This window comes from Antechinus flavipes, chromosome X (assembly GCF_016432865.1).
Source record: "Antechinus flavipes isolate AdamAnt ecotype Samford, QLD, Australia chromosome X, AdamAnt_v2, whole genome shotgun sequence".
In the NCBI taxonomy this organism is placed as follows: Eukaryota; Metazoa; Chordata; class Mammalia; order Dasyuromorphia; family Dasyuridae; genus Antechinus; species Antechinus flavipes.
Genome location: NC_067404.1, coordinates 73,829,916 through 73,853,127, shown reverse-complemented (window position 1 = coordinate 73,853,127; position 23,212 = coordinate 73,829,916).

Here is a 23,212-nt window from a genome sequence, read left to right as displayed (position 1 = left end):
AACAAGTTCAAGAAGCCTTGGTAGATGATGATCTATAAAGCTAACTCTTAATCTTAGTCTATGTGATCTTCTTACGCTTGGGTATTGTGAAGAAAGAACATAAGGTCAATGACTGGATTCCTTGTGTGTTTGGGAAAATGATAGCGATATTTTGTTGGGTCTCTTCTGCCATGACAGCTGCTTTTAAAAGATTAGCCGTGGAAAAGTGTATTTTAAAATTCTGTGCAAATAGCATTGCCCCGCTGAAAAGTCCAAGGTCTTTTCTAATTGCTTTAATTATTTTTGAATTTGAGTAAACTCCAAGATAAAACAGACTACATATGCAGCACCTGCTATCATCATTTAAGCCCCCCCCCCCCCCATTCATGTCCTCTGGGTATTTGATTTAGTTTACATTTTTGGCCAATCAAATCGAAAGCAATGCTTGTTTATTTTAATGGCACCATTTTGGGGAAGATTTTAAAAACTATTATTTTAGAAAATGATTTTTCAAGCTAAGAAATATAATTGGATTTAATGCAGTATTAACGATCATATTGTGGGCTCCCTGACATTCTCAGATACCCTTATGCTAATCAGAGTGTCAGTTCACGTTGCTGAGCAGGTAGTAAATGGCTCTTCATTGGTTGTTGGTGGTTTCTTCCCACTTGGCAGTGGACCTCAGCACCGAAGCCTAGGGGTGGTAGGAAGGTGTGGAATGAAATTCAGGTGTAGCCTGGAGGGCTTTTCTTTAGTCTTCTTAGGCTTTATTTAGTTGAATTTAATTTTGTTAAAAGTCATTGTCAGAGCAGGGGGGCTTTCTCTCAAACAGAACCTTGGATTTAGGGCTTTGAGATGCTACTGTGATCCTTAAAGTAGAATAAGCTGACTCCTCCCCACTTTCTCCTCTCCCCCAAATTCCCTTCTTTCAGATTAGGCTGCTGCCAGCTAAAGACAATGATTTTATTGAGCCCATTTTTAGGTGGAGTTCAGCTAAAACCAACAAATAAATGAATGGACTGAAAATATCTTGGCAATAGGTGAGGCATGCTGTGAATATATATATATATATATATATATATATATATATATGTGTGTGTGTGTGTGTGTGTGTGTGTGTGTGTGTGTGTGTATGTGTGTGTTTAGGAACTTAAAATCTGGAGTAAATAGCATTTTTTGCCATTTTCCAAACAATAGCATTCTGAGTATAACAGAATTTTTTCAAGGTCACAGGTGCAGAGGTAAGACTTAATTCCTTTTGAGAAAGGGGGATCCTCCTGACAACTATCTACTGTGGGCACAATTTTTCTTTTCCCATCAGGGCCCAATTACCACTCATTCCAAGATGAATATGAAAGCTTCTTGGACCATTGGGATATAGCCTGGTGCTTTATTGGTGTTTTACCAGGATCATAATTTGCATCCGTGATTGAATCCAGATTCATGGGGCTCATAAAGAAAATGACTTGGGTCAACTAACTTCCACCTTTCCCATAAACAGCAGCCAAATCAGGGGGTAAAAGGGGTGTGGAATTTCCGTCAGCAGTCCCATAGAGAAGCTTCAAGACTGGAATGTTCTGCCTTGATCTCGGTAAGGTTGGCAACTGGGTGATGATATTTTTGATGTCAACAATTCTTCAAGACCATCTAGTAGGTCATAGAAACATTGTGAGCTATGTCAGCACAGTACCCCTGCTAACACAGATGGGACAGATACCGAAGCGTAAGGAAAAGGAGAAAAACCAAAACAAGCCTAGTCATGCTGCTTGCAGGAAAGTGGACAGTGGAGAAAAGGTAGAACTATTTAAGCCTTAATTCGTTTCTGCTTTACTGAGAATCATTTCTGGATTTGATAGGATCAAAAACAGTTCCCAGGGAATTGAACCTCAAGATAAGTTAGGCTATGGTACAAATATACCCAGATGACGGAAATAAATTCAGTCCGTCAAACTCAAGTGAAATAGATTCTAGTGTCCTGAATGAATTTATATATGTGGCTTCAGGGTTAGTGATCTTTGAAAAATCATGGACTGTGCTAGGGGTTCCCCCTGCCTGAAGAGAGCCATTTCCAATTTTCAAAAGGAGGAGACACAGTAGAATCTTCAAATTATAATCCAATAAATTTGGCTGTTTCTTGGCAAAATTTTACAACATAAGAATAAAGAGATTATTTGTGAACATTTAGACATAAAACCAGTACTCAAGAACCAATCTAGATATAGTGAGTCTGACATTGAGGCCCTGCTGCAGACCCCCACTGGAGGCCATTTGGGAATATAGAGGAGTCATAACCAGGCTCAGTCCTAGAGAGCTTGTCTCTAATGAGAGTACTTAAGATCCTTGGAAATGACCACCCTGGCTCCTCAGAAAGCAGTCTCCTCATAGCTTAGTATGGCTCACATCTAATATTTTCCTCAAAAGAATGGTCTACAATATGAAGCATGTATAGGGCAGGTAATTCATTCTTATACATACATGTGTGCACACATATAATGCTTGACACAAAAGAATCACCATCTCTATTAACAGGATAATCTAAAACAGGATACAGCAGCTTCGCTAATCATTACTGGTATTGTTGGGAGACTGAGCCAGTTATGAGAACGTAAACATCATGAGAACATAAAGAAGTTTTCAGGACTGGTAATTAGGCATTTTACATTTCAGTCCATTGTCCAAACAACTCAATTATGTCTGATGGTAAAATGGCCAGGCATGGACCAGTCCTCTTGTCCTTTGCTGGAGTGTCCCATGGCACTGTAAAATTAGTTGTTGTGTGTTCCTCCCCTACTTTTTCCTGTCACCTCTGTTCTAATGGAACTCAACATCTCTGGACTTCTCTTATTCATAAAATTGCCTGGACACATCCTTCTTGGGATATCTAAAGTCAGGAAAGGGCAAAGACAGAAAGGCAGTTCAAATTCAGTCCTGTCCAAGTAGGGGATATTCCCTTGAAGCTCTATGTTCCTGGTCATCCGGAGGTGATGGTAGGATTAGGATGAGATCCCTTTCCACCCTGTCCTTTCTTAGAAAGTGGGATTTGGGCCTAGAAAGTGAGAGAAGGAAAGAAAGAAAGAGAGAGGGAAGCAGAAGGGGAGAACGAGAGAGACAGAAACCACAGCTATGGCAGCTTCTTTTTGTTATATCCACTGAATCATTAGGTCTTCTGTTTCCCTAGCCAATACAGGGACTCATTATATCCCATTGGCAGCCCCTTAGTCACACATAGCTAGAAGTAGGAGCTGAAGCTCTCACCCAGGTTCAGTTGGAACCAGGAATGGCACCTCTAAGTAAGCATGCCTCTTGGGATGGCCCCAGGAGACCAGTGCAAGCTGGCTAGCCTCATTTCTTTTTTGACAGGACTACCTGTTCAGAAGATTCCAGAGACAGAGTCTCTGTATCTCAGAAAGGCATTTGATAGTCTTCCTGCTCTACAGTTTGTTGAAATAGGGACCAGATAGTAGTTAATAATTAAGTAGTAAATTAAAGAGATTCATAATTGGTTCAATGTCACTTTGGAAGAGGATCTAGAGGGGAGTGCCCCAGGGATCTGTTTGATTTAACATCTATAAACATTAATGAATTGAATAAGAGCATAGATGTCATTTTTATTCCTTTGCAGGTGATGCAAAGCTGTGAGGGAAAGTTAACATACTTGATAACAGAATCAGGTATAATAATAATAGCTCAGGAGGATAGAAATTTTGGGCTAAACTTATAAGATGAAATTTAATAGAGGTAAGTCCAAAAAATTTCTTAGCAGGCTGCTTTGCACACACTAAGCACTTTGTGAATGCTCCTTGAGTAAATGATGGAGATGATGTAGCTAGGCTCTGCTGCAAACAATCTGAAGGTTTTAGTGAAATGAAAGTTGATTGATTCATTAGGATGATAAAGCAAAGCCAGACAAGAGGCCCAGGGAGGTACCACTCCTCCTGTATGGTGTTAGGAGTTCTCCAATTAGGAAGGATGTTAGAACTGTATCTTTAAGAGGGCAATGTGACTGTTGTTGTTCAGATATGTCTGACTTTCTGTGACTCCATTTGGATGCTCCTGGCAGAGATCCTAGAGGAGTCAGCTATTTCCTTCTTTATCTCACTTTACAGGTGAGGAAACTGAGACCCACAGAATAAGTGACTTGCCCAGGGTCACACAGCTAGGTAGTTTTGGAGACTGGATTTGAACTCAGTCCTTCCTGAGTACAGGCTTGGCACTGTATCCATGGAGCCGCTCAGATGCCATAGGAAGAGCAGTTGAGAGAACCTTTAGGGGTACAGAAGAGTTCACAGCCTTTTTACCCACCCAAACTAGACTGCACAGTTGGACAAGAATCTGCTGCCTTATAATCTGGCACACATATCTCTGTCAGATAGAAGCTCCAAATTAAAGATCAGAAGTTCAAGGTTGGTCTGGTCTGTGACCTGTTTGTGGTCTTGGCCAAGTCCTTTCCTCCTAAGCCTCACTTTTCCTCATCTGTTTGTCTGGATGATCTCAAAGGTCTTTTCTTTTCTTTTTTTTTTTTTTTTTGTATTAAAGCTTTTTGTTTTCAAAACATATGCATGGATGATTTTTCAACATTGGCCCTTAAAACACCTTGTGTTCTGAATTTTCTCCTTCTTCCCCCCCCTTCCCCTAGATGGCAAGTAATGCAATATATGGTAAACATTAAAATATATATTAAATCCAATATATGTATACATATTTATATAATTATCTTGCTGCACAAGACAAGTCTGATCAAAAAGGAAAAAAAAATGAGAAAGAAAACAAAATGCAAGCAAACAACAACAGAAAGATTGAGAATGCTATGTTGTGCTCCACCCTCAGTTCCTAGAGTCTTATCTCTGGGTGTAGATGATTCTCTTCAACATAAGATCATTGGAAGTAGCCTCAATCATCTCATTGTTGGAAAGGGCCACATCCATCAGAATCGATCATTGTATAATCTTTTTGTTGCTGTGTATCTACTGGTTCTGCTCATTTCCCTTTGTAGCAGTTCATGTAAATCTCTCAAGGCCTTTCTAAAATCATCCTCCTGATCGTTTTTTATAGAACAATAATATTCCATCACATTCATATACCATAATTTACTATTCCCCAACTTATGGGCATCCACTCAGTTTCCAGTCTCTGCCATCACCAAAAGGGCTACCACAAACATTTTTGCACAGGTGGGTCTCTTTCCCTGCTATAAGATCTCTTGGGGATTGGCAGTAGAAATACTGATGGATCAAAAGGTACGCACAGTTTGATAACACCTTGAACATAATTCCAAATTGCTCTCCAGAATGGTTGGATCCATTCACAACTCCACCAACAATGCATCAGCGTCCCAGTTTTCCCGCATCCCCTCCAACGTTCATCATTATCTTTTCCTGTCATCTTAGCCAATCTGACAGGTGTGTAGTGGTATCTAAAATTTGTCTTAATTTGCATTTCTCTGATCAGTAGTGATTTGGAGCACCTTTTCACATGGCTAGAAATGTTTTCAATTTCTTCATCTGAAAATTGTCTGTTCATATCCTTTAACTGTTTATCAATTGGAGAATGGCTTGAATTCTTATAAATTTGAGTCAACTCTTTATATATTTCAGAATTGAGGAAAGGCCTCTTTCTTTGTGTCTACTTGTCCTCATATGAGGATGGGAACCTCTGAGGGGATGAGGATTTTTTCTTAGTCCCCTTCAATGCACCCCCCCCCTTTACATCCATCCTCAGACTGGTATGAAAATCATATTATATAGGCACAGATAGGGAATGAGGGCCTTCTTATGGCTTTGGACTGAGTCTAGAGGCATTTATCCTCTTTTCTTCCTCTCCATGCTTCACCCATCAGCAGGAAATATTCCTGGGCTTGGGAACCACTCAGGATTTTCATGGCTCTGCCAATGTTGGGTTGGTAATTGTGCTTACTATTTCCATTCACCTACTGCCTGTCCAGTACAGGTCCAGCGTTTCCTTTTGGAGACTTTTCTTCTCCCTTCACTTTTCTGGGAAGGGCTTTTTCCATTTTCAGTTATGAAAAATTGAGGGTAAACATTCATTCTGGGGAACCAGAGGCAAAACCAGCCTGCCTAATCCCGGAAAACCACCACCTCCACAGGGTTTTGTATAGATGGAAGAAACACTATGATAGCAACCATGGATTGAAGTGTATCAAAGCTCACTAGCTGAGAGTCTAGCATAAGGCTTACTTTTGCTCATGTTAAACAGAGCCAAAAATATGCGCTGTTCCAAAAGTCGGAGTGCAGAAACTGTGCTTAGGCTCTGGAGACTCCCTATGTATCCTAGTCACAAATGAAGGCTTTTCTTTCCAAGTCAAGGGAGAAGAAGGGAAGAAAGGTTATTTAAATGGTTGGTGGTTTAAGCAGAGCACATCTCAGAGAGGAAGAGGACAGCAACAACCAAGACTGGATTGTACTTGAAGAGGACCAAAATGACATCCATGTGTTGGAGTCAAGGTACAGTGTAGGCCGCTGTGGCTGCTCACAAAAATGTGAGCTTGGGTAGCCACAATAGTCCACTGCCTGTGGAAGAAGAGAACAACTAACCACATAAATAGATGCCATTTAGTTGGGTGGTTGGTTGTTTCTCTTGACAGTCACATGGATTTGAGCTTTTCCTCCAATGCTTCCAAATGACATATTGCATCCCTCACTAGGTTCTGTTCCCTTTCATAATATGCCACTGCCTCCCTCTCCATAAAGTCCTCCCTTATAACAAAGAAAACCTGTTAGACAAAACCCAGAAATTGGGTCTGTCAGTGCTCACAACATCATACACCCTTAATCCCCCACATTTCCACCAGGAGCAACAAAGTATATTTCAGTATCCTTTCTCTGAAGCAAAGGTTGGTTATTGTCTTTAAATTAAGATGACTTTTGTTGTTTTTATTTACTTTATTTCTCTTGATTCCATGGTCTTCCATTTCTGTTGCTTTCCAAATGTCTTCCCATGTTCTCTGAATTCTTTATATTTGTTATTATTTATAGGACAATAATATATTCTATTATATTCCTCTATTACAGTTTGTATAGCCATTCATAAAATGATGGGAACTCACCTTTTTGCTACCGTATTAAAACAAAAACACTTTCCTTTGAATATTTTGATTTAGAAGGGAATCTTTCCTTCTGTTTGTACTCTCCTTAGAGTATATACACAGCAGTAGGATCTTTGGTTCAACAGGTAGTGACTTTCCTTGCCTAATTCTAAATTGATTTCTAGTCCAGCTGGACCAATCCACAGCTTACCCAACAGTGAATTAGTGTGCCTGTCTTTCCCCAACTTCAGTGACAATGACTGTTTGCCAACTTGATCTCTTCCTTTTTCTTTTCTTTATTCTCCTTACTTCCTCTCTCTGTCTCATTTATTCAAACAGAGCTACATTAACTTCAATTTCCATTTTCTACAGAAAAGCTTGCAGCTGGTGGTATTTATTCTACAGATTAATAGTATTCTTTCTGTCTCTGTCTCTGTCTCTCTCTCCCTTCCACCCCCTGTTTTTTTCTCTTCCCCCCTCCCTCTCTCTCCCTTTCCTTCTTCCATCTCTTCCACCCCCTGTCTCTTGCTTTTTCTCTCTACCCTCTCCCTCTCTCTCCTTTTCCTTCCCTCTTCTTTTTCCTTTTCCTTCTTCCCTCCCTCTATCCTTTCTCTTTCTTTTTGTATTTGTCTTTGTGTGTCTGTTTCTGTCTTTCTCCCTTTTCCCCTCCTTGTTGTCTGACATCACCAACCTTTCACAAAACAAATGTCTTTCCAAAACTACTTAGTTCTATTCTCACTTGGTTGTAAGTATTGCTTTCTGGATTCTTGATTTATATCCTGGTTTACCTGGGTGAAAGTAATCATCTATTAGATCAGAGAGGTAACTTAGCATTTCCCACACAGGGTCCCAAATAGTGGAACCTATCATAAGTATTATGATAGGTCATGTAACTAATTACTGACCAAGCCAGCATTTGATCGATTTTAAGATCATAACTCCTTGGAGTCTAACTAAAGAGCTGCCTTAGCCTAGGGGACATTATTTCACATGGTTCCTTCAGTAGAGCAGGTGTTTTGAACTGTGGGTGGAGTCCAGCCATTGTAGGTGACACTATATATACATGCAGCTATATGCGGAAATTTCCCTCCACATGTTCTCCAGAAATTATGGGAGTATCCCAGGAGCCAGAGACCCACGTGGCAGAGCATGTGGGTTCTTTCTTGTCAGTGAGCAAAGGCCATCTGCTGCCTGCCACGCAAAGGAGAAGGGAATGGACTGGACCAATATAGCAAACTTCTGGTGAGAAACCCCATGGTACCAAGCAAGTCAGCACTTCTGCAAGTTCTGGTCCTAGAGAGCTGTTTAGAGCACTGAGGACTTCTGTGACTTGTCCTTGGTGACATAACCAGCATGGATTCGAGGCAGAACTAGGTCTTTCTGACATCAGGGTCTGCACTCCAGCCACTGGGGCCCACTGCTCCTCATTACTTTTTGTAAATGTGTGAATGCAATTTGGTAATGGGTATAGTGAGAAGAAAGAACCATTTTTGCATTTAAAAATTACCAATTTGATCTGTAAGACTGAGGATGTCCTGAAAGCTTCAAAATTGAAAGCTGTCCAGTTGGCGACTAGCCTCAGCCAAGGTAAGGCCATAGCGCAAACTGTCTGCCTGTGCAAACTGCTGCCAGTAGGAGCTTGTACAAAATGTTTTGGCCACCGGCCTGTAGTAAGTAGCACCAGGCTGCGTTGTCTTTTGTGCCAAGTTCCTATGATCAGGTCTATGGGAAGCTATCACTTTGAGGTATGTGCAAAGCAAAATGTAATAGCATACTTTTAAAAGCATTAATATGAGAGGTTCTTTGAAGAAAAAAAAAAAACTTTTTGCCACCCGTCACTAGGGAACATCAAAGCTGAACGTTCTCTTGGTGAATGCATTCTGTATGAGACAACCTTATACTCAGCCTGGTTTGGGACCTTCTGGGGTGTTACCTCTAATTGTGAGAAGTGATGAAAATTACCCCAATTCATTTTAGTCTTCACTTAATAAACATGCAGCACTTTAGGTGAAGGCAGAATTATTGACGTTTGAAAACTGTACTTGAAAACTCCTGGAAGTTCAAACTGAAATTGTTACAATTCCCACAAGGTAATGCTTAACTTACCTTGGCCAAAACTCTCCTTATTGTATTGCTTTTTTACTCGGGAGGGGTCCCCACTACTGTTTATGTAAATCCTACGTGTCCACAAGGCTGTTGACCAAAGTATTTTGTCCAAAGCTGTTCAGAGAGGATACATTCAGCGAGGACATGAGAATAACAGCTGGTTAGGAGTGATCTTTCTGTCTCCTTTGCAGTATTTTGCAGTATTCTTTCTACACAAAAACAGGCAATAGGGCCTGCCTTGTTATTTTAAAATAGTATCTAGATGCATTCCTGTTATGGGCCAGAACTCTAAATTTGAAACAAAGTGCTAAGTCAGTGGAATTGATAAAAACAATGGTTGTCTAGTTTAGCGTGGTGACTAATAAGTACTCTAAGTTCAGTATGATTGATTTAATCTCACAACAAATAATAGTTTCCTAGAAATATAATGAATTGGTTTATACTCAGTGTGGAGCATATAAGCAGGGACTGACAGCCACAGAAGAGAAGCATTCAGAGGGCAGAGAAGACAGGCAGGAGCTCAAGCTCTAAGAACCAAGGACAGATGTTCATTTGATCTTTAGTCAAGCTTCTGGTGGCAGGATCTCCTCTGACACTTCCCCCACTGAGAACAAACTTGGTTTGAAAGGCTCTCCAGAAAGCTGCCCAGCTTCAGGAAGGAGATAATAAAGAATCTGGACTACAAGAAAGCTAACCGGGCCCCAGGAAAGGAGACAAGACTTTCAAAGAGATAATAAAGGATTTGGACTTTAACTCCTGGCTGTTCTTGTGGTGAATACTCAGAATGAAAGGAAGGCTGCCCAGAGACTCCCGGGAAAAAGTGTTTCAAGTGAGACCCTTCAGAAACCCGCTAATCTGGTTTGATTTCCCAGTTCCCTTTGGTGTTTTCATATCCCTTCCCAAGATGTCGGGGAGGGCGTGATCACCTCCTTTTTTGGTGTTTTTACCCCTTTTTTGAGGAGTCAGGGAAGCTGTGATCACCTCCTTTTTGGGGGTTCTCACTTCATTGAGAACTCAGGGAGAGTGACCGCCCTATGTTCTAAAACAAAAGAAAGCGAGATATGTTATGGGCCAGAACTCTGAATTTGAAACAAGGATGCTTACAAGGTACTAAGTGGAATTGAGGAGACAATGGTTATCTAGTTTAGTATGGTTCAGTATGACATTTAATCTTACAAGAAATAATTGTTTCCTGGTGATATAAGGATTGGTTTATACTCAGGGTAGAGCACATAAACTAGGAGCCTTAACCAGGATTCATTCATAGAGATTCAGAGAGCCAGAGAAGACTAGCTGACAGAAGGCTGGAGGTTGGAACACAAGCCCTTGGACTTAAATTCATTCATCCCATCTCACACCACCTTGGTGGCAGGCTCTCTTCCTCAGTTTCTCCACTAAGACCAAGGCCACACTGAAAGGCTTTCCAGAAAGCTGCCCAGCCCCAGCAAGGAGATAATAAAGAATTTGGACTTTAACCCCTGGCTATTCTTCTGGTGATAACTGAACTGAAACAAAGGCTGCTCCCAGAGACCCACAGGAAAATCGAATCAGAGAACATCACGCATTCCTGGTAGCTTCCTATAGAGAGAAGGGACAGTTGTTACTAAAGAATTAGGGACAGGTGTGACTTTCACTTGTTATTGTGTATTTACAAATGAGCAATTCCCTTCTGAGATGTACCCTCCTTCCTTCTCTCCCTGACCATAATCGTATACATCAATAACAAGAATGAACTTCTCAATTCAATTTATTTTCATTTTTTAACCAACTTATTCAAGTGTGGGATCTCTGACAGCCATATGACTATGGGAAAGTCTCTTAACCTCTTTCCTTAAGACTAAATTTTAGCTGACCTGCAGTAAGATCTGGTGGAAGAGCTGCTATTCCCATGAAATCATAAGGCTGTGCAACCAGATCTATCTCCAAGTGTCTATTGTATGTAAGGTGCCCTTCTAACCTATTCCTTGTGGTTTATTGTCTCATTAGTGGGACTGGGATCCCACTGAGAACACCTAACTCATATCAGGAATTAGGGTCCTTTTGGGTAGTGACAGAAAACATAGGTAGAGGCTTAAAATCATTGTGAAATCAGCTCCTGCCAAGTCTACCGGTCATCTCATTGTTCCTTGATCTCTGAGAAGTTCCCTGAGATGACCTTGGAAGATTTCTAGCATTTGTTATGGATTCTCCTCCTGAACATGGACTCCTAGCTTCCTTGTCCATAGTCTAAGGGGCTTTGGCTCTGTTGTGGGCAGCTTAGCATTCTCCTGTGATATGTTTGTTTCTGGTTTTGACTCCATTTGCCACGTTGTTTCCTCTTTTACAACCTATCCATCATTCTCCTTAGGTGAGAAATCAGAAATAGCAAGAATTTGATTCTTGCTCAGATTTTGGTTGGACTAGTTGGGATCTGAGAGCCCTTCTGACTATAAGAAACACAACCTCAGCCTCACCAGTGACTTCCCTTTGTCTCTACCCCACTTTTCCAATCATACTAAATCACTAATCATTTTACTTATTATTAAATATTACCAAATTAATTATTATATTTACTAAATTATTACTAAATCATATCCCTTCTACCTCTATAACATTTCTGTTTCTCTCAACTTACATAAATGACCACAATACTACTTCAAACCCTGATCACCTCTCACCTAGACTAGTTTAGTATTTTGCAAATTGGTCTCCTCGCCTTGAGTCTCTCCCTACCTCAATCCAATCCCAACATGACTACCAATAATTTTCCTCAAGCATAGGTCTGATTGTGTCCCTCTCCTACTTCAACCCCTGGCTCCCCTAAAACAAAAGCAAAACACAACAACAAAAACTCTAGTGTCTCTCTACTTTTTCGGGGAGGAAACAAAGTCCTCTATTTAGTGTTTAAAATTCTTCATAAACTGCTTCCAATCCATTTGGTAATTCTTATATATTATATTACTTCCTGCCAAACCTTTCTTATTGTACACATCACACGCCGTCTCTCAATATTGAAGGTAGAATTGATGGTTCATACATGAAGTAAACTGAGCCCCCAGAGACCACCTAGTCCAACCCATAGATGAAAACAAATTCTCTATAGAGCATATTTGATAACTAATTATCCAGCTTTTGCTTAAAGATTTGCAAGTGAGAGCCAGCCTATCACCCCCTTGGTTATACCATTCCATTCCCCATTTTCTGGATGAGCAAATAGAAAAGGCTCCAAAGGAAAAGGAACCAGACCAAACCAAGTCTTCCCAGAATAGAAAGCAAAACAGTTTTGAGGATGTTGGGTGACTAATTATTAAAGATATATGAATTAGGGGAAGATATTAAATGTTTGGGGAAAAGATAGTGGTTGGTATTAGTAATAAAAAAGATGATCGAAGAGATATTGATACCCACAACCCATGTTCCTACTTACTCAGAAAACAACATCTTTATGCAGATAATCTACACATGTATCAAAGGCATCTTTGATAAAAACACAAGAGAACAAGCGAGCTTTTGGGAATTATCTTCAACAGAAAACCACCTCTGTTTAACAATACAAAATTGATAAAAAGCTACTGAGCATGCAGTAGCCACTGGCTATTGTTTGTTGACTCAACAAAAGCCTTTGAGTTGGTGAAGCCAAATGCCAAGATAAAGGACCTCCTCCAATAAGGTGTCTCTTAGACATATGTTAAGATCAAATAATCTTCCTTGAGACATAGGTAATCTTGATCCTCTATTAGTATCAAGTAAAGCACAAACAGGGTGATAAATTCCCAGTAGAGGTGTGTGCCATTGTCCTGGAAAATATTGAGTGTAGAGTTCAGCTGAAAGAGGATTTATCTAAATGCGGTAAGCTCATCGTAGTGTTCCTTTTTGCAGATAAAACTGTACTGATTGCATTAAATTATAGAATATTGCTGAGTTTCAAAAAAGCAACTCACAACCATTCAACACAAAGAAATCCACCAGGAAAATCCAGTAAATGAAAAGTGCTTGTTTTCTGAGCTTTGTTATCCATGGATATATTGAGCTGATCCATACATACATCTATCTTGGGTGGTTATGGTTCAAGAATTAAATAAGTGAAAGAGAGCAGACTGTATTTCATTTGAGTATTTTCAGTGAATTTAAGTTTTGTCCTGAACAAAAACTCATTTTAACACCAATAGTTTTTGAAGTTCTTTTGGTACTTTTGGTTTTTTGTTTCTCAGTAAATTTCTAGATCCCTTGCCCCTTTCACCCATTTAGTAAATCTTTCCTTGTAACTAAGGAAAACAGTTGAAACCACTCAACAGAGTGTATAGACGGTTTTCCATATACCCAAAGAAAAGTAGACGATAACATCAACATTTTTTCCTATGAATATAATTCATTTATTATAGAACTTATGAGTTTCAGAAACTTTATTCTTGTTCAGAATGTGAGGTATGCCCTTAAATTATTCTTTCAGTATACTAGAAATTACTTCTCTGATGCAAGAAATGGCACCAAGAAAACAAAATCCTTAAGTGATATACTATGAGGTGATACTTTTTGTTGCTGTTTTAACCTTGCACCTTTATTCTTTGAAATAGTATTTTCCCCCCAGTTACATATCAAGACAATGTTTAGCATTCATTTGTACAAGATTTTGAATTCCAAATTTTTCTTCCTACCTCCCCCATTCTAAAAATGGCTGGCAATTTGATATATAGTATATAGTGCTATCATGCAAACATATTTCCATATCATTCACAGTTGTGAAAGAAGAAACAAATCAAAAGGAAAAAAAGACAAAAAAAGAATAAAATAGGTAGAAAAATATGTTTTGCTCTATTTTCAGAGTCCATCAGCTATTTATCTGGACATGGCTAGCATTTTCCTTAGAGAGACCTTTGTACTTACCTTGGATCGTTGTGTTTCTGAGAAGAGCTGAGTCAGTCATACCTGATCACCACACGATGTTGCTGATACTATGTACAGTGTTTTCCTGGTTTAGCTCATTTGCTTTTGTATTATTTTGTACAAGTCTTTCTAAGTTTATCTGAAATCTGCCTGTGCATCATTTCTCATAGGACAGTAGTATTCCATTACATTCATATGCCACAGCTAGTTCAGCCATTCCCTAATTGATGGCTATCCCCTCAAAATCCAATATTTTGCCACCAAGGAAAAGGGTGCTATAAATACTTTTGCACATGTAGGTCCTTTTCCCTTTTTATTGTCTCTTTGGGATACAGTTCTAGAAGTGATTGCTGGATCACAGTTTGTTTGCGTTTTGGGCATACTTCCAAATTGTTCTCTGGAGCGGCTGGATCAGTTCTCAACTCTACCAGTAGTTCATTAGTATGCCAATTTCCCCAAATCCTCTCTAACATTTATAATTTTCTCTTTTTTTGTCATATTAGCTAATCTGATAGGAGTGAGGTGGTGCCTCAGAGTTGTTTTAATTTGCATTTCTCTGATCAAAAGTGATTTAGAGCTCTTCTTCATATGCCAATAGGTAGCATTGATTTCTTCATCGGATAACTGCCTCTTCTTATCTTTTGATCACTTGTCAGTTGGGAAATATAAATTTGATTTAATTCTCTATATACTTGAGAAATCTGGCCTTTATCAAAAATACCGGCTGTAAAAAAATCATTGCCCATTTTTCTGCTTTCCATCTAATCTTGGTTGCACTAAATTTGTTTATGCAAAAGTTTTTTTTTTAATTTAATATAATCAAACGGATCTCTGATTTGGTCATGAACCTATAGCTCACTTAACTTCTCCTTTAAGTATTTGAATGCTATATCACTTGGTGCATATATGTTCATTGTAAATGATACCTTTTAGCAAGATGTAATTTCCTTCCCTAACTCTTTTAATTACATCTATTTTTGCTTTTGTTTTGTCTGAAGTCAAGATTGCTACCCCTGCTTTTTTATTTCAGTTGAAGTACAAGAGATTCCACTAAAGCCCCATAACTTTATCCATGTATGTCTCTCTGCTTCAATTTTGTTTCTTGTAAACAACATATTGTAAGATTCTTGTGTTTGATTCACCCTGCTATCTGATTATATTTTATTGGAGAGTTTATCTCTTTCGTATTCACAGTTATGATTATCTGCATTTCCATCTATCCTATTTTTTCTCCTGCTTATCCTCTCTCCTTTCATCCTTTTCATCCTCAACAGTGTTTTGCTTCTGACTACTACCTCCCCTGATCTGCCATCTCTTTTGTCAGCCCTCCCATCCACCTTTACTTAATCTCCTCCCCTCCTACTTTCCTATCAGGCAAAATAGATTTCTACATTAACTAATTGTATATATTATTCCTTCTTTCAGCCAATACTGATGTAAGCAGGGTTCAAGTGATACCTATCACCTAGCCTCCTATCTTTCTTTCTGCTATAATAGGTTTTTTGTGCCTTTTCATATAAAACAATTTATTCCATTCTAACTCTCCCTTCCTTTTGCACCTAGTATACTCTTCTTTCTCATGCTTTAATTCATTTTTATGCTATTCCCTCCAATGCACCTTTTACCTATACCCTCTGTCTGTGTATATTCCTTCTAGTTATACTGTTAATGATACAATTTTAAAAGAATTATAAGTGTTATCTTCCCATGTAGGGATATATACAATTCAGCTCCATTGAATCCCTTAGGTTTTCTTTTCCTTTTTTCCCCTTTTAAGGCTTCTTTTGGGTTTTGATACAGGAGATCACAGTTTTTGTTCAGTTATGGTCTTTTTCTTATGAAAGCTTGAAGTTCTTCTATTTCATTGAATGACTGTTTATCCTGCTGAAGTATTATGTTTAATTTTGCTGGATAGATGATTCTTGGTTGTAGTCCTAGCTCCTTTGCTTTTCAGAATATCATGCTCCTTGACACCTAATCTTTTAATGTTGTAGTTACTAAGTTCTGTGAAATCCTAATTGCAGCTCCCTAATATTTGAACTGCTTCTTTCTGACTACTTGAAGTATGTTTTCCTTGACCTTATAGTCCGTAATTTGTCTATAATGTTTCTTGGAGTTCTTATTTTGGGGTCTCTTTCCTAAAGTGATAAATGGATTCTTTCAATCCCTATTTTGACATCTGGTTCCAGGATATCAGGGCAGATTTCCTTAATAATTTCTTGAAAGATGTTGTCCAGATACTCCTTTCAGGTATTCCGATGATGTTGTCATTGTCTCCCCTGCATCTCCTTTCCTTGTGAGTTATTTTTTCCCATAAGGTATTTTCTATTTTCTCCCATTTTTTCATTCTTTGTTCGCTTGATTGTTTTGTGATGTGTCATAGAGTCATTAGTTTCCATTTGCCAATCCTAAATTGAAGGTATTGTTTTCATCAGCCAGCTTTTGTATTTTCTCTTCCATTTGGCCAATTGTACTTTTTAAGAAGTGGTTTTCCACTATAGATTTTTGTATCTCCATTTCAATTTGGCCCCTTCTACTTTTTGAGCAGTTGTTTAGTTCTTCTAAGATGTTGACTCTTTTTCTTCATAATTCTGTTGCATCGTTCTCATTTCTTTTCCCAGTTTTTTCTTCTACCTGTCTTGTTTGATTTTTAAACTCCTTTTTGAGCTTTTCCATGAGTTCTTTCTGGGTTTGAGATCACATCATGTTCTTCTTTGGAATTTTGCCCATAGATGTTTTTTTTTGCCCTCTTTTGAGTTTGAGTCACGATCTTCCCTGTCACCATAATAACTTGGTTCTTTTTTTAAGTAGTAGTAGTAGTAGTAATAGTAGTAATTGTTTTTGTTTTTCTTTTTTGGCCTTTTTCCTTTTTAAAAAATTTGAGCTCTACTCCTGGGGTGGAAGGGGCGCTGTTTCAGGCTTCTAGGACCGAGTGCTGCATGTCCTATTTTGTTTACTTGGTGTTGCTCTGATGTTGCCCCAAGGTCCATGGCGGACCCTTGTGTCTGGTGTTACTCTGGGGAATGTAGTGGTGGGTAGCTATTGCTATTGGAAGTCATATAGACCTAAAAGCTCACCTGGTGCTGAGCTGGGGTCTTAGTAATGGTATCCTGGCATCTGCTGAGGCCAGTGGAATGTTTCTGTATTTTTCCCAGGATACAATGAAGCACATGGCTGGCTAACTGCAAGAAGGCTGCCTGTTTGCCCAGGATTGTGCTGAAGAATGTGATGGTTCTCAGAGCTGGAGTATGCCCATTCTCTTGGATATGCTGAGGTCCTGGATAGAGGGGATTGGGAGGGAGGTGACAGGAGTGGAGGGGTATGTTGGCATTTACCTGTTCCACTGTACTAGGGCTCAGCTTCTCCCCCCGGTTTGCTGAGATGCTCCATTCTTGCCTGAATGAGATACATCTTCCTTGCTAACTTCCCAATTTCTTAGACTAAAAAAGATTGGTTTACCTTATCTTTTTGCTGGTACTGATTTTCTAGGATTGAGGAGTTATTTTATGATTTTTTTTGGAGGTGAATATAAAAGAGTTATGGGAATTTATTGCTTATTATGAAAAAAAAAAAGCTTGGTTCTCAGAAGTCTAAATCCTAACTCAACTTTTTAAAGGTACTATTAGAGAGCTTTTGATGTTATCTCCAGCTTCTCCTTGGATTCTCCAAAGAATCCAAATTGTGGAAACCAATGTAAGCATGGAGAGACTGTAATACATGGTCTGAATCAATTTATGCAAAAAAATCTGTTCAAAACCTTAATCCAGAAATATGTGATGACAATAGGAGGTAGGTCACTTGAGGTAGGTCACTTGTGGATAGAGAATGAAGGAGAACAAATATATGAGTAGTGCTCATGTTACACTGGTACACATAACATTGAAAAATACCTAGAGGCAGACCCCTGACACACTGGCATACCTTGAATGGAGGTCTACTTAGGTCTTAGTAAAATGTTTGTGCTCACCTCCTTAGTTGCCCTATTTCATTGAAACTTTAAACATATGGAGTTGTATGTGTAGACAGTGACATTGTAACAGGGAGTGGGTGGGAAGTGCAAGAAAATGGATGGAAAATAGTTCCTACCATAATCTTTACTGTCAATTTGAAGATCCTGGAATCCAAGATAATTTCTCTATCATCTCTGCAAAAAGAAACCAAGCCCAGCATTCTCTGCTTTGCTGCTAGGAACCCGTATTCTTGAAATCAGCTTGAAGAAGACTACTTGAAAGGTTGGCAATGGCCCAGTTGCTCTGGCCGATTTACAAAGTAGCTGTTTACTTGGTCAGCATTCCAGGAACTGTGAGCTGGCCGCTTGTGAAGAGAGCCCCTGAATTTTGGCTCCTGACTTTAACCTTCAAAGACTTGATTGGAGGAGAGTCACATGTTTCTTTTGCATCTGAGAATATGGCTGCCCTGCCAGGGCTTGGCACACTGCACTGGTAAAGCGCCATTGCAGCTTTAGGTCTCCTGTGAAATGAGAAACTGCGGTCAGAGCACGATATAAAACAATAGCAAAAAAATTTCAAAACTCACTAAATAAATAACACTTCAGGTAAATAATACGACGCCCTAGAATGGGTGGGAATAGTCATCAATATAGAAGCATTCAGTACAGTTAGCTAGGCACTAGCTATGTGTTTTGAATGTTTGAGTATATCTACATATACATGCATAAATAGTATATGTGCAGAAATGTGCAGGGTATCTATTACATGAGACTATAGAAGATAATATGTCATTTAGGATGAATAGATCATTATCTAAGTATGAAGCATTAAAGAGCATCTTAACATATAAAAATCAGATAATAGTAAAAATAGCATTCTACATTTAGAGCACAGCACAGTGGATTATTCCTCCTATTTGACAAGGTGGTTGACAGGACTAACTGCATTCTAATCCCAGAACAACCTTGATTTCATATCCTACCTCTTATTTCAAGAAAACTATATTCTGGAAATTAAATCTTTTTTTCTCATCATTGATGCTGTCTATAATGTGAGGGAAAAGTATGGCAGTTGCTCAGAACTATTTCCAATAATGCCTCTTTTCTCCTGGAGATCTCATTGGAAAATAAATCAGAATCGAATATGGAAATACTCATCCAGGCCATTGCAACCAGTCAACTGAGAAGTATACATTATTTATGGAGTAAAACCTGGGCTTTATTCCAGAGAAACACCTAGAATTAGAGATAGGATTTATCAGTTCCTTTAAACTAATAATCAGTTTACTAACATATTAGCTGTTCATTTTCTAACAGCATCAATAATGTCTTGGACAAATGTCTTACATTGACAAGAAAACTGGCCCAAAAGGAATAGTTGAAATAAAGAGGGATGTTTGCCCTTAGAGAAATGAATGGTATAATTCTGTTTAGGGTCCTCAAGCCCCTTCTTGAACAAAGATAGCTCTTTTGTTGAGTAATGTTATATAAGTACAAATGCTGAAATGCCTGTCTTTGGATGGTTAAAGTCGAAGACCACCTAAAAGGCAATGGAGAAAGTTATGACATAGTTCCAATGAAGAATTGTATATGAGAAGAAGAATAAAGGATGTCATCAGATGTATTTTCAGGAAAGGGGATTGGCTAATCCCATGATACAATTAGAGGACAGCTTTTACCCTTCACCTTATAGCCATATAATGTCAAGGGACAGGCATATAGAGGAAGGACTTTTGCATAATGAGTGGAGCCCCAGTGTACTACAGTACTACAGAAGGGAATGGATGAGCCATGTATGATCTGAACTATTGGAGTGGGTATCCATATCAGTAAAAACCCATTGAAATATTTATATTGTGGACTATAAGAACTTTGGAATATTAATGGATACATGTAATAATTCATTGATATATTCATATTGTGTCTGAAAGCTATTTATCAACTGCATATTTTCATCTTAATTGTCTAGAGTCTGAACTCCATCTTTCTACCTGAGAGGTTTCTTCTTGAATTATTTGGACGCTTTCTATGGTTACATGTTTGTCAGCATTTTCATTATCTGCTTTTCTTTCTTTCCTGTGAGCTATTTCACAACTATTCTGAATCTTGTATAGCTAAAATTTGGCATCTAAATTGCCAGCTTAGAGAGAATTCTTTCTCAAAAACCACAACAGAAACACCAACTCAGTATCATAAGAGCTCAACTTTATATGTATATATGCCTTTTTGGAAGTTCAGTTTTTAAATCTAGCTATAACTGAAACATTGAGATAATTACATTAGGTGATATATTGGTAATGAAAAGTCTCTTAGTATATTAATTTCCATGTTATTTGTCTTAACTTCTGGGTAATGTCATCCTGTAAATTATACTTGATAAATCTTTTAGAGTTTATTTGCTGAATTTTCAGATTCCTTGTTGCTTTGGATCCCGATAGGTTGAAAGGTTACCAGGTGATTTCAGCCAAAGTAAGGATGGAAGTTTTGTTTTTCTTTTGTTTTCAAATGTTGGACATAACTTTGCCAGCTGACTCTTTTTCTGTAGCCTTGTATTTTATTTTCGAACTTTTTGTTTTGTTAGAACATTGACTCAACCTGTCTTCCCATAGTGAAAGTGGGACAGGATCAATGACTTGTAGGTTGTCTCTGCTGTTTTCTGTGATAAACACTGTCTAACAAGTCTGGGGAAAATCCATTTTGATGCTACTTCCCCAATTAGACCTGTTAAATGGGTTTTGAATGAATGAATGAATGAATTTGGTTGGGTTTTACACCCAGATACATTGTTACGTTAATGTTTTAAAGTGGAATATAAACTACAGTACCATTAACATTAATTTCTAGTGTTTTTTTTTTTATCAAGTCTGACTACAAGCAAATGAAATTGTAATTGTTTTATTGAGATTCAGTGTAACTTGATTACCCTCTAACTACTTGGTAATTTTTGGAAATTCTGTTCATTCATTGTGAACAGTAGCAGCTGACTTGTATGTGGATTCCATTAGCATATGTTGTAGGAATGCCTTGGAATAAATGCACATATTGAGAGACTCAATAAGTGGAGGGAAAAGGTCATATTGATGCTTTTGTGTGCAAGATATTACCTACTTCCTATGAACAAAGACTTCATGTTAAGTGCAAAATCTAAAGGGAGCCCACAGTCAGCTGACTTGCTTAAGCAGTAAATTCCCAGGCTCAAAAAATGTGAGGAAGTCTTTGAGCATGTTGGGCAGAACTTCTGGGGCATATTTATGAAAGGGCATGGACAAGAGCATTTCAGGATGGACTAGCACAAATGGATTATGATCTATTGTTACTGAAGAGAATACCCAGTCAGAGAGATCACAGATGAGAGTATAGGAATGTGTGGTTCTTGTGAAATGGAACAGAAATCGTTCATCATCCATCTTCTAGTTAGCTGCTATGACCGTAAGAACGTAGATGGTAGCAATTTGAACACATGTCCACCAGGTAAGTAGGTTGAAACCAGCAGCTATCTTCAACAGAAACCTTAATTCACACATTTAACTAATTTCTTATAGTTTCCCAGTTGCATTTATGAATGAGGGCTATGAATTATAGTATTTGAGTCCCTAAGCAGTGTATATTCCTTCAATTTTGCTCTTTTGTTCCCAGTTTCCTGTGATTGATCATGACATTTTTGACAAGATTTTTGAGTCTTCCCCATAAACTTCCTCTTCTGTTGCTGCATCATGATTGCCCTCTCCTGTAATGGTTATCCTCAACCTGTCAAGCCAGGAAAAAGCTGGGAATGTCATCTAGCAAGATACAGTGTCTGCTGGCCAAATAATGACATACATTAGTGCAGAGAGCCTTGCCACTAGCTGGGTGGATATTAGGTGCAAATAGCTTTATTTTTTTTCATTTTATAAATATGGTTTTTTAAAATAACTTTTTATTGATAGAACCCATGCCAGGGTAATTTTTTACAGCATTATCCCTTGCAATCACTTCTGTTCCGATTTTTCCCCTCCCTCCCTCCACCCCCTCCCCCAGATGGCAAGCAGTCCTTTACATGTTGAATAGGTTACAGTATATCCTAGATATAATATATGTGTGCAGAACTGAACAGTTTTCTTGTTACACAGGGAGAATTGAATTCAGCAGGTATAAATAACCTGGGAAGAAAAACAAAAATGCAAGCAGTTTATATTTATTTCCTAGTGTTCTTTCTTTGGGTGTAGCTGCTTCTGTCCATCCTTGATCAATCGAAACTGAATTAGCTCTCTTTATCGAAGAGATCCACTTCCATCAGAATACATCCTCAAACAGTATCATTGTTGAGGTATATAATGATCTCCTGGTTCTGCTCATTTCACTTAGCATCCGTTCATGCAAGTCTCGCCAGTCCTCTCTGCATTCATCCCGCTGCTCATTCCTTACAGAACAATAATATTCCATAACTTTCATATACCACAATTTACTCAACCATTCTCCAATTGATGGGCATCCATTCATTTTCCAGCTTCTAGCCACTACAAACAGGGCTGCCACAAACATTTTGGCACATACAGGTCCCTTTCCCTTCTTTAGTATCTCTTTGGGGTATAAGCCCAGTAGAAACACTGCTGGATCAAAGGGTATGCACAGTTTGATAACTTTTTGAGCCTAGTTCCAAATCGCTCTCCAGAATCGCTGGATGTGTTCACAATTCCACCAACAATGTATCAGTGTCCCTGTTTTCCCATATCCCCTCCAACATTCCACATTATCTTTCCCTGTCACTCTAGCCAATCTGACAGGTGTGTAGTGGTATCTCAGAGTTGTCTTAATTTGCATTTCTCTGATTAATAATGATTTGGAGCATATTTTCATATGGCTATAAATAGTTTCAATGTCTTCATCTGAGAATTGTCTGTTCATATCCTTTGACCATTTATCAATTGGAGAATGGTTTGATTTCTTATAAATTTCTCTATATATTTTGGAAATGAGGCCTTTATCAGAACCTTTGACTGTAAAAATGTTTTCCCAGTTTATTGTTTCCCGTCTAATCTTGTCTGCATTTGTTTTGTTTGTACAAAAACTTTTCAATTTGATACAATTAAAATTTTCTATTTTGTGGTCAATAGTGATCTCTAGTTCTTCTTTGGTCATAAATTCCTCCCTCTTCCACAGGTCTGAGAGGTAAACTACCCTATGCTCTCCCAATTTATTTATAATCTCATTCTTTATGCCTAGGTCATGAACCCATTTTGACCTTATCTTGGTGTACAGTGTTAAGTGTGGGTCAATGCCTAGTTTCTGCCATA